The following is an 18,426-nucleotide window of genomic DNA, read 5'->3' on the forward strand; positions in this document are numbered from 1 at the left end:
AACAGAGGGGAGGGACGTCTTCAAAGCCCTGTGGTTGACTGGCTTGGACGTTTTCCACCTACCATGAACACGCTCCTCCCACCGGATGCCACACCCATCATGCTGGGACAAAAGTCAGCTCATGGTTCACCGTGAAAAGGGATGTGTCTTGGACCCTCTAATGGGCAAGAGCCTTCCACATAGTGTCTTTCCTGGGATGGGGTGGCCCGGGACTCTAAGAACCCACCAGAGCTGCCCATTCACAATGGAATTCCAGGTGGACCCCCAGCGCTAAGTGGATGAACCCCTCCCACTGTCACCACCAGCAGCCAATTACGTGCTCTTGGCTTAGGGTCTGGGGAACAGCACTCCTATCCCAAAGCCTGGCTTCAGAGAGGATTTGCTGGGGGCCACAGCTCTCCACCGAGAGGAAGACCAAAGCCTCACACAGCACCTTCCCTCCAGCTTCTTGGGCTCCTCCAGTGGGCTCTCTGCTCTCAGAGGGCAGGGGAACCAGATCTAGAATTGGAGGACGTGCCGGGAAGGAAGCCCAGAGCTGGACAGTGACCCCCCAGTGAGTGGGGAGGAGTCAGAAGCACCTCTGAAGCCCACTGTCTGGGAGTCCAAGACCTGGGCCGGAGGAAGGGTACTCAGCCTTTGCTGATCTAAGGCAGCAATCCTCTCTGAAGCGGGAGGGAAGGGCACACTGATATCTGTCTCCTGGGCACACATGGTTGAGAACACATACACCCACAGTTTTCACTATGCAAGAGGAAAGTAATGCCGACAAGCTTCTATCGCTGATGGAGGGACCAGCGAGCCTTGTGGGATGCACAAGGAACAGGGGAAGATGTAGGGGAAAGGCTGTTTGTGTACAGGTGTGGGCATGTATCCCAGACAGACAGACTCCACTGGGACATGCTTCTCGGCATATAGGTGCCACGTGACAGTCTCCAGTAAGGTGTAAAACATGCTGCAATCACCCACTGACCACGCTTCCAGGGGTCTTGTCTGTAAAACCCTACAGCCCTGCACACGGACATGTGGGCAAAGATGCCCACTGCACCATGAACTCCAGCAGCTGTGGAGAGAAGGAGGTGGCCCCTCAGCTGTGCTGACTTAACGTGACATGTAACATGACACTGTTATATTTTAAAAAACAAATTGGAGAACAACATGCAGAGCACGAACTGGCGTTTGTAAGAAGAGAATTTTTAATAGGCATAGAGAAAGGTCTAGAAGAATAAACACCAAAACTGTCACAACAGTTAATACTGGAGAGTGGGGGGTGGGATGCATTAACTTTAAGGACTCTTTGAATTGAAAAAAAATTTAATGCATGTATTCTGTTTTGCAATGAAAAGGATGTTTAAGCACACAAAAAAGAATAAAAAGGTGGACATACACTGATTTAACACACTACATTCACAAGAGCAAATTGTTCTCAAAGCAACTCCTAAAGTCTTTCCACATGTGTCACTTCTTATAAAGCAAACAGAGGATAAATACTTAATTTACACAGGAAGATATACATGAAGGAGACAGCAGGGCATTTAAAATACAGGACAAGAATTCCCAGTTACAGCTCTGGAGCCATCCCCCCAAAAGAGGACAGTATTTCTACAATAAGTTTTCCCAAGACTTCTAATTGCACTGCTTTTACATCTCGAATTTTATTTTTTCCCAGCAAAAATGGGGTAGCTATTTGTTAATCCTAAAGGAAATCAACTCTGAATATTCATTGGAAGGACTGATGCTGAAGCTGAAGCTTCAATACTTTGACCACCTGGTGTGAAGAGCTGACTCACTGGAAAAGACCTTGAAGCTGGGAAAGATTGAAGGCGGGAGGAGAAGGGGCAACAGAGAATGAGACAGTCGGAAGGCATCACTGACTCAACAGACATGAGTTTGAACAAACTCCGGGAGATACTGAAGGACAGGGAAGCCTGGCATGCTGCAGTCCATGGGGTTGCAAAGAGTCAGACACGACTGAGGGACTGAAAAACAATAATCTGTTTCCGTGGGCTCCAAACAAGAAAAGACCTGCGCCATCCTCAGATGGGAAACCCAGCCATGGTGGCTATACGGGGCTCTGTGTTCTGCCAAGGCCAGGATGAGGAAGGAGGACCTCTAGGGGGCAGAGGCTGGAGAGGGGCAAGACCACCAACCTTGACTCAGCTGGGACAGCGCCCTCAGCACCTGCTGGGAATGCAACACTGTCCCTTCAATTAAATCAGCAGCTCCGCAGTTCCACCTTCCAAAACAGCACTTTCGGATCAATTGGAAATGCTAAAAATTACCCTTTTGTTTTGTTGTTAAAGACAAAAAATGTTTGTTGAGCGAGCAATACCCTCTGTTGGAGACACGTCCAAGGTGATAGGTGACAAATGGATGGGACGGCGTGGGGAGGCAGGGGATACACAGAGGCGGTCGCTGTGGCCTGGCAAGCGAACACCCAACCCAGCTTTCAGCTCAGTTCCCCCTCAGTGCGTCCGACTGCCCCCAGAACAGTAAAACCATTGTTTCAACACGTGATGGGGAAAGAATAAAATTCAGGATGTGGAACAAGGTGACCTATTTATAAAGCCTCCTTTCACCTGCAGATCAAATAAGCTCCCTCCCTCCGCCTCCCCGCCTCACACAGCGCTGGTTGCAGCCGAGGATTTTGCAAGAGAAGCAGGCCTGAGCAATGGGCTATTAGATCAGGACACAGCTTCTGCAGCTGGGCTGCGTGGCAGAGAGCACAAAACTGGGGATTTGTGCTTCGTGAGTAGGGGCTCACGCTTTGGTGGTGGGAGCACCCAGGGAGGGTGTGCTCCGTGCAAGCCTGACCACACAGCCTGGGCCAACATGCCACCAACCACAGGACAAAAGCCATGTTATGTGGCCATTACCACCTCTACTCTGTGCACCTATAGCCTTGAGGAGAGACACCCAGGAAGATACATGAAAGCTGTCTTCTTGCTCAAGCAGGGCTAGAAAAGTCAGCATCTGCCCCCAGAATCAACAAAAAGGATTGGACCTTTCTGGAAAGTTCTGATGAGTGGTTCTGGAGAGAAAAATCCCACACGGGCTGGAGCTCTAGCCTCTGACCTCAAAAGACCAAAAGATGCACCTGCCGTAAACACCTACGGAAGGACCCAGATTACTCATGGCACTTTCAGAAAGGGCTCGAATCAGTTGAGCCTGGCCTCTGGGAAACAGCATTCACATTCATTCAGAGACTAAAAATCATGAAAAAAAAAAAGTCACGGCTGCAGCCGAGTTGAGGTTATGATGACAACGGCTCCGTTCACATGAGCAGCTCTGCTCCTGGGAGGGAGCTGAGTGACAATGACACACGGTGACCTTCCAGAAAGCTTTCTGAGACAGCAGCAGATGCCCAGTGAGGAGGAAGGCTAGTGGACTCCCCACGTCACTCAGGCTGGGAGGTCCGTCACACTGGGTCTGCCCGGGCCATGCAGGAACTGGACGGGGGAGGGGTGTCTGTGGGAAGAGGGCAGGAAGGGAGCATGGAGGACAGTGTCACAGCCACTTCCCAGGGGAGAGCCCATGGGTGCCCAAGGGGGAAGGCTCAGGGATGCAGGTCCCTCCTCGCCCCACCCTGGATGGTGGCAGAAGCCCAGAAACCTCGGTGGACTGTTGGTCCCAGGGAGTGCACTCCAGCCTCAAGAGAAGTGGGGTTCACCTTTCCCTGGGTGAGTGCTGGGACAAGGCTCCCCAGGGAAACAAGGGTCCTCTCTGCACTGGCCGCCTGCAGCACACACGCTCACCTGTTCACTCCAGCTCCGTGTGGCCTGTGAGGAGGCCTGGGACAACTCCACTCGCCTGCATGGGGACCCCCAGAGCGAAGCCTGACCACGTCCAGGCTTTAGGGCCTAGAGACCTGAGTGCGAGCAGGTGACACTCTGGCCTCTTCCAATGGGACGTGCCAACTGGGAAAGGTAACCTCTGAGAGTGGCCTCATAGGTCACCCCATGTCCCTCCAGGAGGAATAAGCAGGAGGGAGGCCAAGGAGAGATGTGAGGCTGCGAGAGGAATCAGTTCCCAGAGATTCGAGGGGTTGGCTGCTGAGAGAGCTAGAGGGGCCTGTGTTTGCTTATCCCACCTGTAGGCTCAGGTGATGCTCTCAAACCACCTAGGGTGTAAAAGGAGGGGGAGAGTGGCATTCGGCATAGCTGAAGCACTTCACATAGCACTGGGGGTACACGGTAGGTGTTTAATACCTGCCACTCCCTGCCTTCTCCCACCTCCCTTTAACAAGGCTGTTCTTTAGTTGCTAAGTTGTGTCCGACTCTTTTGTGAGCCCATGGACTGTACCCCACCAGGCTCTTCTGTCCATGGAGTTCTCCTGGCAAGAATACTGGATTGTGTTGCCATTCCCTTCTCTGGGGATCTTCCTGACCCAGGGAATGAACTCACATTTCCTTCATTGCAGGCAGACTCTGAGCCACCAGGGAAGTCAGAGGTTCGAAGGAGTGGTTCTCAAAGCAGGGTCCCTGAATCAATAGATCGGTGTCATCCTTAGAGACAGCAAAAGCTTGGGCCCCACCCTAATCTGAATCAGGCATGCTGGGGGTGGGGTCGGCATTCTAATGAGCCCTCCAGGGATTAGGACACTGCTAGTTTAAAGGAATTACAGCTCAAGATTTTGGACTCTCAAATCCACATTGAGAACTGACAAGCTTGGACTGATGACTACGATTTTTTAAAATTTCTTGTTCTGTCCTGATTTGAAATATTTCAAATGTTATATATGCTCTTTTTTTTTGAAAGTCGCTCAGTCATGTTGGACTCTTTGTAATCCCATGGACTGTAGCCTGCCAGGCTCCTCTGTCCATGGAATTCTCCAGGCCAGAATACTGGAGTGGGTAGTCGTTCCTTCTCCAGGAGGTCTTCCCAACCCAAGGATCGAAACCAGGTCTCCCACACTGGAGGCAGATTCTTTACCATCTGAGCCACCAGGGAAGCCCAAGAATTCTGGAGTGGGTAGCCTATCCCTTTTCCAGGGCATCTTCCTGTCCCAGGAACTGAACCAGGGTGTCCTGCATCTCAGGCAGATTCTTTACTAGTTGAGCTACCAGGCAGGTCCATTCTCATAAGAAATCCATGCTCACAGAGAAATAAAATATCACCCTCCTACTCTAGCACAGATGCAGGGACTGTCCACTCACAGCAAAGGATCACACCACACACACTACACCCAAGTTGCTTTTTCTAAGTCATAATATATTAGCTCCAGCCTACATCAACTTTATGCTTTAGTAGCTATGTAATATTCCATTATCACAATTTTGGTAACTTTTCTTTTTTTAGCTGTGTCACATGACTGTGGGATCTTAGTTCCCTAACCAAGGATCAAACTCATGCCCCCTGCAAAGGAAGCATTGGAAGGAGTCCTACTTACTGGACTGCCAGGGAATTCTTGTGTGCCTTCCCATTTAGTTCACGGCCACCTTTCCTCTCATTCCCCTCAAAATCTTGGACCTCAGAACCTCCCACCCCACTGTCTATTTTTAGAAGAAGAAAATCCAATGTGAAAGTAACCTACCATCAGGCTTCCTGCTGTTGGAACTGTGGGGTCTGAAGGCACTCACAAGTTTCTGCACTCACTGGGCTGAAGGTTTGTCCACTGGACCTTGAATGGACCACAGCCAATGAACTTGGGCAAGATTCTAAAAGGAATGGGGCAGTGCGTCTCCTACTGCAACCTAATCATGGTTCCCTGGATGAGATTTCACAGAGGATTTCACAACAGGATGCCAAGGAAGAGGCAAATCCCTGGGCCTCACAGGCCAGTTGGTGAAAAAAAGGGACTTAAATATCCTTTAAAGATACAATGGCCTGCAGAAACTTCCTCTTGTAGGCTATTGGCCTTCCTCCTCCAATCTTGTCAGCCTGGAAAGACCTGAACACCTGCACTGATAACTCCACAAGGGAGACCACAGCAGGCTCACAGGTGGCAAATGCATTCATCCTGAACTTCCAGGCAAGCACGAGGGTCCGGGCACCAGATTCCCATGGTGCCAGCTGGTCACATGAGGGATGAGGCGAGGAGGCAGGAAGGGGTCTCCCCAGCTGGCAAATCTATGGAGATGGACACAGCTGTCCAAGATGCTAGCTGAAAGGATCACTGTACGAGGGGCAAGGGAAAAGGTCTGCTATCTTAAGTGACTGCAGCCACGAAACTAAATGATACTTGCTCCCTGGGACAAAAGCCGTGACCAACCTAGACAGTGTATTAAAAAGCAGAGGCATCACTTTGCCAGCAAAGGTCCATGTAGTCAAAGCTGTGGGTTTTCCAGTAGTCATGTACGGATGCGAGAGTGGGACCATAAAGAAGGCTGAGCGTCCAAGAATTGATGCTTTTGAACTGTGGTGTTGGAGAAGGCTCTTGAGAGTCCCTTGGACAGCAAGGAGATCAAGCCAGTCAATCTTAAAGGAAATCAACCCTGAGTATTCATTGGAAGGACTGATGCTGAAGTTGAAGCTCCAATAATTTGGCCACCTGATGCAAAGACCCGACTCATTGGAAAAGACCCTGATGCTGGGAAGATTGAGGGCAAGAGAAGAAGGAGGTGACAGAGGATGAGATGGTTGGATGGTATCACCCACTGACTCAATGGACAAGAGTTTGAGCAAACTCAGAGAGAAGGACAGGGAAGCCTGGCGTGCTGCAGTCCATGAGGTCACAGAGAGTTGGACATGACTTAGTGAATGAACAACAATCTAAAGTGGAAGGAAGGACACAACTGTATCTGCCCTACTAGTAAAGTCTAGAAAGAAGTATACAGGCACACGTGTGAAAAGAGATGAAAATAAGCAGCAAAAATTGTTTCTATGTTTAGAGTGATGAGTTTATGAGCTTCCCTTTCTTTCAGAGTTCCTTACTGTTGTCCTATGGTTGTTGCAAAACCGTAAATGGATGAATCCTAATGTCCATCAGTGCATGATGGCACAAACAAACGGAAAACATATATAATGGACTATCACTCAGCCATACACAGGAAAAACGGACTGCCATATGACACCTGCCATAGCGTGGGTGGACCTCAAATCCTTCATGCTGGGAAAGAAGGCAGATCGAAAAGGTCACACAGCGGTGCTCCCACGTCTATGGGATAGCCGGAATCAGCAAACCCATAGAGACAGAAAGCAGCCTGGTGGTTGCCAGGGGCCGGGGGTGGGGAATGGGGAGTGAAGGCTAAGGGGTCAGGGTCTCTTTTATGGGGGGTGGGGGGTGGGTGAAACATTTTACAACTGGACAGAGGTGGTGGCTGCACAGCATCGTGAAGGTACTGGATGCCGTGGAACTGTCCTCTTGAAAACGGTTACTGTTATGTGAATGTCACAACAAAGGAAAAAACACAAATGTATGAAAACTGTGCACTTCTCCAAAATCCTCATGGCAGGAGGTAGGTGTGGGAAGGGCCGCAGAGCAGAGATGAACCCAGAGCTTGTGGAGACCCGGTGGGCAGAACCAGGCCCCTCAGCCAGGGTTACACAGGGAGACAGGGCTAAAGAGCCTCATAGTGAGCAGCAAAGAGCCTTCTAGAGCTGAGTTCTCCACTTCCCACCCTACCCCCTTCCTTTCCTAGGAAAGAAAGAGCTCAGAGCTGTGGTTTGGCAGCCCCACTGCTTTGAGACGGCACCTGTGGACAGAGTTTTTCTGGGGGAATCCAGAATGCGTGCCTGCATTCTGGTGCCTGCATCTGTGATGTGGTGCGGGAAGGAGACAAATCGACACACACACACATGTGCCCCTGGCTGGAGGAGGAGGATGTACGAGAACCGAGGTCACGTGGACCCTGCATCCATACATCCTCCACTCTGGGAAGGAGGCAGGTTGAGGAGAGACAACACCCGGAGTTCCAGGTTCTGGCTTGTTTCCGGAGCAGCTCAACGCCCCGAGGCCACTACAAACTGGCAAAGGCTACTGTGTTACAAGGCCACTCAGCGCCTGCTCACTCCCCATCGATGACATTGGTGCCCACCTGCCAGCCATGATGATGCCACAGCGCAGGGCGCTGGTCCAGGCCAGACAGGCCCCAGGCTAATGCACAGTGTGACTGGACCTGCTGCCACATGCAAACCTGCTCTCATGGGTGGAGTTTCTGTGTTCCCGTGTGTCTGTGTTCCCGATCATAGCTCACAGACTTGGAGAGACCTCAGTTTCTCATGCCAGGTGCTACCTTCTCCCAAAAACCCCTTTTGGCCAGATTCACTCCTGGTAAACACGGAAAAATGGGCCCCAAAGGGCCATGCTCTAGGCCTATATACGTATATACTTGATTGATTCAGTCACTAAGTCCTGTCTGACGCTTTGCGACCGCATGGACTATAGCCAGCCATGCTCCTCTGTCCATGGGGTTCTCCAGGCAAGAATACTAGAGTGGGTTCCCATTTTCTTCTCCAGAGCATCTTCCCAGACCAGGGATCGAACCCATGTCTCTGGCATTGGCAGGCAGATTCTTTATCACTGAGCCACCAGAGAAGCCATATATGTATACAGTCAGATCAGATCACATCAGATCAGTCACTCAGTCATGTCTGACTCTTTGCAACCCCATGAATCGCAGCATGCCAGGCCTCCCTGTCCATCACCAACTCCCGGAGTTCACCCAGACTCACGTCCATCGAGTCAGTGATGCCATCCAGCCATCTCATCCTCTGTCGTCCCCTTCTCCTCTTGCCCTCAATCCCTCCCAGCATCAGAGTCTTTTCCAATGAGTCAACCCTTCGCATGAGGTGGCCAAAGTATAGTAGGTGCTCATAAATACCTGAGTTGCTTTCTCACCCATCCCACAAGCACCTGCTAATCCCCCATAGGGAAGCGTGAGCTTCCTGAGACCCTTTCTTTGTTCCTTAGTCCAAGGAATTCAATAAAGTGGATGATTCAAAACTGGGAACTGGCGCCTGGGAAAGCTAGAGAATGTTCCACCTACTCTGCCAGAAAGCATCTTCCCCAGGTGGAAGCTGGAAAAACTTGACGAAACCTATAAGACAGACAACTGCAGAAGTGATCCAAACTGAGGGGTGGCCTGCAAATGTTCAGCTAATGAGCATTTGGGAAAGCCAAGTCCAAATTAGGTGCTTTAGGGCTGGAATTCATTACCAAAATATTTGTTAGACACCTACTATATACATTATACATATACATACTATAGGGCTTCCCTGATGGCTCAGTGGTAAAGAATCCCCCTGCCAATGCAGGATACACAGGTTCAATCCCTGGATTGGAAAGAGCCCCTGGAGAAGGAAATGGCAACCCACTCCAATATTCTTGCCTAGAAATCCCATGGACAGAGGAGCCTGGTGGGCTATAGTCTAGGGGGTTGCAAAAGAGTTAGACATGACTCAGCAACTGAACAACATACATACTATAGAAGTAGAAATCATTGCCCTCAAGGAGCTTACAGTCTGATGAGGGAGACATAGCCATTGTAACAATCTTCTGAACAGTCAATGTGAGCTTCGGGACACAGGTTTTTATCTATTGTGTTCAAGATGGGAGGCCCCATGCCTAGAACATTGTCTGAAACAAAGCAGGTGCTAAACAAACAAGCCTTGACTGAATGAATGAACACTGTTGTAGTTGTTCAGTCACCAAGTCGTGTCCAACTCTCTGTAACCCCATGGACAGCAGCTCACCATGCCTCCCTGTCCCTCACCATCTCCTGGAGTTTGCCCCAATTCATATCTAGCATGGGGCCAGGTAATAAGTATCAAAGAAAAATGAAGCAGAGTAGCAAGGACAGAGAAAGGGATGGGGGAAGGTGGTGAGGAAAGACTTCTCTGACACAGTGATACATGGACAGAGACCTGGAGGAAGCAAAGGAGAAAAGCATGTGAGTATTCAAAGGGAAGGGTGTCCTGGGCAGAAGGAACAGGATGTGCACAGGCCCTGAGGTCTGAGCATGTGTGGCAGGTCAGGGGAACAACAGAGATGTGGTGTGGCCAGAACAGGAGGAGGAAGAGGCTGTGGAGGGAGGTGGTGCAAGGTGTGCAGAGGGCAGGCACACCAGGTCTTGAGGGTCACAAAGAAGAACTTCAGATTTTGTCTTCAGTGTCATGAGAAACAAGCAGAGGGCTTTGTGCATGCAGAGAACACAATCTGACTTCCCTTCTAACCAAGTCTCTCTTGGCTGCTGTTTTGAGAAGAGGCTGTTGGTAGCCAGAGACCAGCTAGGAACTCAATGCAAGGACGCAGCTTGGATGGGGGAGTGGTGGAAGTGGTAGGATCCAGAGTGTAACCTGAACTAGATATAACCCCACGTGAGTGCATGCACACTAAGTCACTTCAGTTGTGTCCGACTCTTTGTGACCCTATGAACCGTAGCCCACCAGGCTCCTCTGTCCATGGGATTCTCCAGGCAAGAATACTGGAGTGGCTCTGACATAAATCACAGCAAGATCCTCTATGACCCAACTCCCAGAGTAATGGAAATAAAAGCAAAAATAAACAAATGGGACCTAATTAAACTTAAAAGCTTTTGCACAATGAAGGAAACTATGAGCAAGGTGAAAAGACAGCCTTCAGAATGGGAGAAAATAATAGTGAATCAAGCAACTGACAAAGAATTAATCTCAAAAATATACAAGCAGCTCGTGTAGCTTAATACCAGAAAAATAAATGATCCAATCAAAAAATGGGCCAAAGAACTAAACAGACATTTCTCCAGAGAAGACATAGATGGGTAACAAACACATGAAAAGATGCTCAACATCACTCATTATCAGAGAAAAGTAAATCAAAACCACAATGAGGTACCATTTCACACCAGTCAGAATTGCTGCTATCCAAAAGTCTACAAGCAATAAATGCTGGAGAGGGTGTGGAGAAAAGAGAACCCTCTTACAATGTTGGTGGGAATGCAAACTAGTACAGCCACTATGGAGAACAGTGTGGAGATTCCTTAAAATACTGGTACTAGAACTGCCATACGACCCAGCAATCCCATTGCTGGGAGTACACATCGAAGAAACCAGAATTGAAAGAGACACATGTACCCCAATGTTCATCGCAGCACTGTTTATAATAGCCAGGACATGGAAGCAACCTAGATGTCCATCAGCAGATGAATGGATAAGAAAGCTGTGGTACCTATACACAATGGAGTATTACTCAGCCATTAAAAAGAATACATTTGAATCAGTTCTAATGAGGTGGATGAAACTGGAGCCTATTATACAGAGTGAAGTAAGTCAGAAAGAAAAACACGAATATGGTATATTAACACATATATATGGAATTTAGAAAGATAGTAATGATGACCCTATATGCGAGACAGCAAAAGAGACACAGCTATAAAGAACAAACTTTTGGACTCTGTGGAAGAAGGCAAGGGTGGGATGATTTGAGAGAATAGCACTGAAACATGTATATTACCATATGTGAAATGATCACCAATCCAAGTTCAATGCATGAAACAGGGCACTCAAAGCCGGTACACTGGGACAACCCTGAGGGATGGGATGGGGAGGTAGGTGAGAGGGGGGGTTCGGGATGGGGGACACATGTACACCCATGGCTGATTCATGTCAATGTATGGCAAAAACCACCACTATATTGTAAAGTAATTAGTCTCCAATTAAAATAAATTAATAAATTAAAAAAAAAGAACACTGGAGTGGGTTGTCATGCCCTCCTCCAGGGGATCTGCCTGACTCAGGGACTGAAACTGCATCTCTTATGTCTCCTATGTTAGCAGGCGGATTCTTTACCACTAGAGTTCCCCTGGTGGCCCAGCTGGTGAAGAATCTGCCTGCAATGCGGGAGACCTGGGTTCAATCTCTGGGTTGGGAAGATCCCCTGGAGAAGAGAATGGCTACCTACTTCAGTATTCTGGCCTGGAGAATTCCATGGACTGAATAGTCCATGGGGTCGCAAAGAGTTGGACACAACTGAGCGACTTTCACTTCACTTTTTATCACTAGCGCCACCTGGGAAGCCCATAACCCCCTAGGAGACATCATATCATACCTTGTCTAAGCAAAAGGCTGCTTAAGCTTTAAAGGTGGTGGTGAGTGAAGACACAGATGCAGAGCCCAGTGACCCAGTGGTCTAATCCAAGGCCCATGACTCCAGCTCTTGTTCAGTCTACTCCTGGCCTAACAGGGATATCAGGCTACAAAACTTGAGGCACGAATCATGAGGGCCACTTGTCAGTTTCCCTGAGCTCTGGTTCGGTGTCTCCCATTTGCTCCTCTCGGAGGCAAACACTAATGCGACCTGAGTGGCCTGCCTCAGGTTTATACATCAGTCTCTTGTGAGTTTGGTAGGTATGTCTAAACTGTATCAGGGATTTCCCAGTGATCCGGTGGCTGACTCCATGCTTCCAATGCAGGGGGTCAGGGTTTGATCCCTGGTCAGGGAACTAGATCCCACACGCTGCAACTGAGAGTTTGCAACCTCATCTAAAGATCCTGCATGCCACAACTAAGACCTAGTGCAGCCAAATAAATAAAGATATTTTAAAATAAATTAAAAAACGCTATCAATATTAGATACATTGTTGAAATTCAGTCACTAAGTTGTGTCTGACTCTTTGTAGCATGGACTGCAGTATGCCAGGCTCCCTGTCCTCCACTATCTCCTGGAGCTTGTCCAAATTCAGGTCCACTGAGTTGGTGATACTGGATATATTGGGGGGAAAATCCCATTCTTGAACATGCAAAAGGTAGGTTAGCCATAATGACCCCAATGAAGGTGGGCCGTGACGACCCCAGTGTAGGTGGGCTGTGAGGACCCCAATGAAGGCGGGCCGTAATGACCCCAATGAAGGCGGGCCGTAATGACCCCAAAGGCCGGGCCCAGCACAGCCCCTTGGCATCCTCATCTGGGTAGCTCTGAGGCTTCTACTGAAGACTTCTTGGAACTAAAACAGGGTGGATCAAGGAAAAAGGGAGAAGACTACAACAGACAAAGATGGAGAAGGCTGCAATCTGAAGTCGGGCTGCCTGGGTTTAAATTTCAGCTCCACAAGCTGGGCAACCTTGGACAAGTGCTCCAACCTCTCTGAGCCTCAAGTTCCTCATCTGTTGACATGGGGATGATGACTGTTCAACCCTACTGATTTGCTTTAGGGATTAAATGGGAATGCCAACACTTAAAAAAGCTCAGCACTTAATAAAGAGCCACAGTGGCCATGTATGTGTAGTTTAATGGTCTGAGGAGAAGGAGGGAGGGAGGGAGAGAGGGAGGGAGGCAGGGAGGGCTTCTTGAGGAGGCATCTCCTCCCCAGGGGTGGAATGCAGCCATGCGAATCCTGACACCCATCCTCCACTGCAAAATCAGTACTCTCCCAGAGAACAGCTGCCTTGGGGTGTCCACGACCCAGCTCTGTGGCCGCCTCTCACCATGTCAAGCTCACTAATGGTGACAGAGAGGTCTCCACTGGAAGCTCCCAGGTGATGCTGAAGCTGAGGCCGCTCAAAGTCAGCCATGGTTTTGTCTGCCCCCATCTCATCCCCGTGCCGCTCCCCCGACAATGTGCCGGTTCCGGCAGTGGTGGTGGGTCTGCCATGCCTCTGTGCTCTCTGGGGCCAGAGGGCCAGGACAGACACGTCTGGAGAAGTTTCTTGGGAAAGCAACTTGGAACTGGGGTGAATCTGGTCCGCTTATCACATTTGAAGATACAAAAGGAGGAAAGAGGAAATGGAAAAAAGGGAAATTGGTCCAATAACCATTTAATGGGCTGATCCAGGATGGCAATCGGGGCAGAGGGAGGAAGAAGCCAGATGGAGGCACTGGTTTTGCCCAGCAAGCTTGTCAGCCATACTTCAGAATTAAGCGAGCCCAGGAAGGGCCAATGGAGCTGGACCAGGGCCTCGGTACCTAGCAGAAGTGAGGGCTGCACACGCCCGTTTCATGCGCTCGCCTCTGCAGGGCTGCACTGCGACTCCAGACAGAACACGCTCAGAAAGCTATTTCCCCTGCAAGCTGGACCTTCCATAAAATCATAGCAGCAGCATGTCACCTTCACAGGCAACACGGGGAGCGGGGGACGTGTCCCCCACACCTCAGTGTCAAGGAAGGCAGCCTCGTCACAACTATGGGGGCACAAGACCACAGACCCAGGTGTGGGGACCCCTCCCTGGCGCCCAGCTGGGGCAGCCAGCCCCGGGGCAGCGCCATCCTGTAACAGAGGAGGACCATGGTCCCCTCCCACCCAACACACTGCGTGTTTCTAAGGCTGTCCCAAGTTTCCGTTCCCATATCAAAAGCACCTCTTTTCTGCTGAGGCAGCAAGACCTGCCAACAAAACAAGCCTCTGGGACCCACGTTTCTGTAGCACGCCTTCCCTTGAAAAGCACTTCAGTGAATCACTGAGGTTAAATAGTATCGGCAGCTGGGTTGGTAGAAGAAATCCTTGTGAAAGTCAGACAGAGGTGCTTGGGCAGAGCACCAGGGCAGAGGTGCTGTGCCCTGCCCACCCCCCAGGTACCCCGATCTTGACTGACAGCACTTCTTCTCCAGGCCCCCAAATGGAAAACCAGACCTACCTAAGATCCTGCACATGGAGCCGGATGATTCCTTCCTTGGGAAGTGATCCTTTTAGCAGTGAGGGAGCCAGTCACCCCAAGTGCCCTGCATCTGGTCACGCCCCCCACCCCCCGACCCCTCCCGGGGAGCCCATGGGTCTGCCGCTGAGGCATCGCATGGGAGCTGGTTGGAAATGCAGAGTCTTGGGCCTGGCCCCTGCCTCTGAGCAGCCGTATCACAGGTGATCCGTGTGCCCAGGTGGGTGGGGGCTGGGCCTGGGTCCTCAAGGCAGAGGCTGGCAGGAAACACATCAGAAATAAAGAAAACAGAGGCTCGTCCAGCCCGTTCCAGGAAGCCAGTCCTGAAACATAACGGACTCCCAAGAAAACAAATCTAGAAGCCGACAAGTTTAACAGAAGTCACAGGCAGAGCCTGGCAGGGCCCCGTCCTCGCCAGACCCACAAGGGCGAAGGGCACACAGAACAGGCTATGGATTCCTTAGCCCCAGACGTTCTAGAAGCCCTTGGTCAACTGGGGTCTTGGGAAGCCCAAGGCGGTGGCAACACCTCTTCCAGGCCCTCCTCTGTGCCCCAGCTCTCTCTGCTCCTCCAGATAGCCCCGATTCCCCGACTAGCCAAGCCAGCCCGCAGCCTCCAGGAGCCTCATGCTTTCTTGCAGCCACACCTGCAGCCCTTGCTTTCACTTCAAACAACCCCACCCGACCAGAATCCGGGCCATCCGAGATCAATCCTGGTCCTCTCGGCCACGGAGCTGTCCCTGGCTGGCCTCCACGACCTGGGCTGTTTCACAGCAGGTCTCCATCTCCCTGCAAAAACCTCCCCCAGAACTAGCTCAGGACCCTGGATCCTGCCGGAATCTAGAATGAAGGTCATCCCTGGCCCCTAGCAGCACCCTGGCCCAGGTCCACAACCCTGGCCAGGACCCACTCCCACACGGCCTGCCTGCAAGTATTGGCCTCACGGTCTCCCGGACACCTACCGGAGGATTGGCGGAGTTCTGGAATGTTTCGGGCCAGTGCCCAGAGATGGGGGAGCTCCAGGAGGGAAGCCCTCGATCCCCGGGCCGGGGGAGACGGAAGCAGAGTGCAGGCAGCTCGCTGGTGCCCCAGGAGCAGGGAGCCTCCCTGCCAGTGGCCGGGCCCTGCGGGTCCCCAGGCCTCCCTCGCCCGGCTGGATCAGCCCTGGCCAGAGTGAGCTCCACCGTCACCAAGGGGAAGCGGCCCTTGGTTACCGCTGGCTGGGAGAACACAGAAGGCAAAACAAACACTGGACTGGCTCCTCACTGCTGGGAACAATTACAAGGTAATCGGCCAGTTTTTAAAAGCCCTCCAGAAGGGAGGCTGCTGGCCCAAGGGAAGGCTGGTTTGTAACCCATTCCCTCCCTCCTGCTGCTGCTGCATCCTCCTCAAGACCCAGGGACCCTCTCTCCACCTGGCGCAGGGACCCCCGGCAGAGCAAGGCTGGAGCCTCAGAGGAAGCGGGGCACACAGTCCCAGGTGGGCAGTGTGCCACTTCAGTGCCCAAAGCACATTCCAGAATCCTGGCCAGCCTGCAGGGGCAGACTCACCTCATCCCCCTTCCTAGATCCCCTTCTAGCAACAACCAGCTCTCTTGTCCCCAAGCAACTTGTCATGAAACTAACAGAAACTTACCAGCGAAGAGTTAAGAGCTCGTTTGCCAGGTTCCAGCCGGGGCTGGTGGACCATCTGCCAGGATAGTGCCTGGGCCATGGCCACCCCCCAAGGACTGTACCCAGCGAGGCAGGGGGGTGCTTCAGGTACAGCCCAGGCACTGATCCCCAACTGTTGCCTGTCAGCAGATCTGGGACCTTCAGCCAGTCACATACCTCCTCTTAGAAGACATCCTGGAGCCCGGGGTTTTGGTTGTGACCCCAGACCCATAAGCAGAAACCGTGGGGAGCCCCCAGTGGAGAGGGGGAGGGCTGAGTGACACCCAGCCCCATCTCCAGGTCCCCCAAGGTGGGGGCACGTGCAGGAAGGTTTCCTCCGCCCCCACCGCGGATCCTCCACGTCCTCCAAGCACTGGTTTCAAGCCTCCCTCTCCCCCTGCTCCCTCACAGTGAATGTGTGGCACCTTTCTGGGGCCAGATGGCTGACCTCAGATGGGGAACGTAGCCGTAGGTCCAAACCCCAGACAAACAGGGCCTGTCTCACCCTCTTGAATTCCCCTACCCCACCCTGCAGAGGACACTGGTCAGTTCTCCCATCCTGTAGAAGCCACAATGGTCTCAAGAGAGAAGAGCCTGCTTTGGCTTTACAGACCTCCTAGGGGACAGAGATTTGGAGAGACAGAGAGAAACAGAGAAGCAAAAAGAGAGACAGAGACACAGAGAGAGAGAAATGGAGAAACAAGGACAGAGACAGAGACACAAAGAGACAGAGAGTGAGAGACAAAGACACAGAGAGAAAATGAGAGGCAGAGACACAGACAGAGACTCAGACAGAGAGCAGAGAAAGAGAGACATAGAGACAGAGACAGACAGAGACAGAGAGACTCAGAGAGACAAAGACACAAAGAGAAAATGAGGGGTAGAGACACAGAGACAGACAGAGAGCAGAGAAAGAGAGAGACATAGAGACAGAGACAGACAGAGACACAGAGACTCAGAGAGACAAAGACACAGGGAGAAAACGAGAGGTAGAGACTCAGACAGAGACTCAGAGAGAGAGCAGAGAAAGAGAGAGACATAGAGACAGAGACAGACGGAGACAGAGAGACGCAGAGAGAGAGCAGAGAAAGAGAGAGACATAGAGACAGAGACAGACGGAGACAGAGAGACTCAGAGAGACAAAGACACAGAGAGAAAATGAGGGGTAGAGACTCAGACAGAGAGCAGAGAGAGACATAGAGACAGAGACAGACAGAGACAGAGAGACGCAGAGAGAGAGCAGAGAAAGAGAGAGACATAGAGACAGAGACAGACAGAGACAGAGAGACGCAGAGAGAGAGCAGAGAAAGAGAGAGACATAGAGACAGAGACAGACGGAGACATAGAGACTCAGAGAGAAAGCAGAGAAAGAGACAGAGAGACAAACAGAGAAAGAAGCTGGAAAGGAAGCATAGGAATGGGAAGCAGGAGGGTGGAGGCCCCACAGCCTCAGCAGACTCGTGTTGGCCCAGGGTCCCCATCAGGAGGGCGGGCTCAGGCTCTGAGTGGGAGCTGCACCCCGCTCCCCCATGGTACTCAGTGGGGGACACTTCTCCGGTAAGGCACCCAGAGGAGCGGGGCAGGGTGGGAGGTTGGGGTGCACCTCTGCCCACCTCCAGCCTCACCCTGGCCCCTCCCAAAGAGAGTGTCCTGTCTCCAAACCAGGGAGGTCTTGAAGCTAAAGCAAGTCAGCAACCTCACTGACCAGCTCAGCCAGTGGCCCCAGGGAGGGAGCCTGGGCTCCTGCAGGTCCAAGGACCAGCCTGGGCTGTGCTTTGGAAGCGGAAGGGGGACCGACAGTGGTGACAGCAGCAGCAGTGGCAGCTTCACCGGACAGGCTGAGCACCATGAGGAGGCCCTGCTTCCTAAAAAATCAAATCAGCACATTTGGAGGTAAAGACCTGGCTCACCGGAGTACCTGGTCACCCTGCTGCCCGGCCTAGTCTCTCAGAGGGACCCAGGGGCCAGTACCCACCCTCACCAGCCCCAGAGGCATAGAGCTGTTATTCAGGGACTGCTGAGTGGTGGGAGTTAACACTGGGGTTAGAGTCTCAGACGTGGCTCTGAGATGCTGAGAACTGAAATGGAGCATTTCTGGGACAACTGGATAGAAACTCTCAGAAAGACCCCTCCACCTCTCACTTGAGTTGATGAAGTTTCTTCCAGACATCCAGGTTTGACTTTGATCCCAGACAGGGAAGAGAAGGGGCCAAGCATCCCTGGGCTAAGATACCAGACCCCCACTTGGCATCCCCACCTCAACACATTCCTGC

General features: G+C 51.5%; 1 protein-coding gene across 3 annotated transcripts in view; it reads right to left on the reverse strand.

Annotated features, from left to right (window-relative positions):
• The window catches only part of LOC113906606 (SPRY domain-containing SOCS box protein 1), a 134,861-nt gene that overhangs the window by 15,409 nt on the left and 101,026 nt on the right, over window positions 1–18,426 (reverse strand). Inside the window, exon 1 of one of the 3 annotated variants that reach the window (XM_027564988.1) lies at window positions 15,464–15,598. The exons of the other annotated variants lie outside the window; for them this stretch is intronic. The gene's annotated coding sequence lies outside the window, so the exon portion shown is untranslated. Of the gene's footprint in view, window positions 1–15,463; window positions 15,599–18,426 lie in introns of those variants that run through there. 3 annotated transcript variants of the gene reach the window in all.

This window comes from Bos indicus x Bos taurus, chromosome 16 (genome assembly GCF_003369695.1).
Source record: "Bos indicus x Bos taurus breed Angus x Brahman F1 hybrid chromosome 16, Bos_hybrid_MaternalHap_v2.0, whole genome shotgun sequence".
Taxonomy (NCBI): Eukaryota; Metazoa; Chordata; class Mammalia; order Artiodactyla; family Bovidae; genus Bos; species Bos indicus x Bos taurus.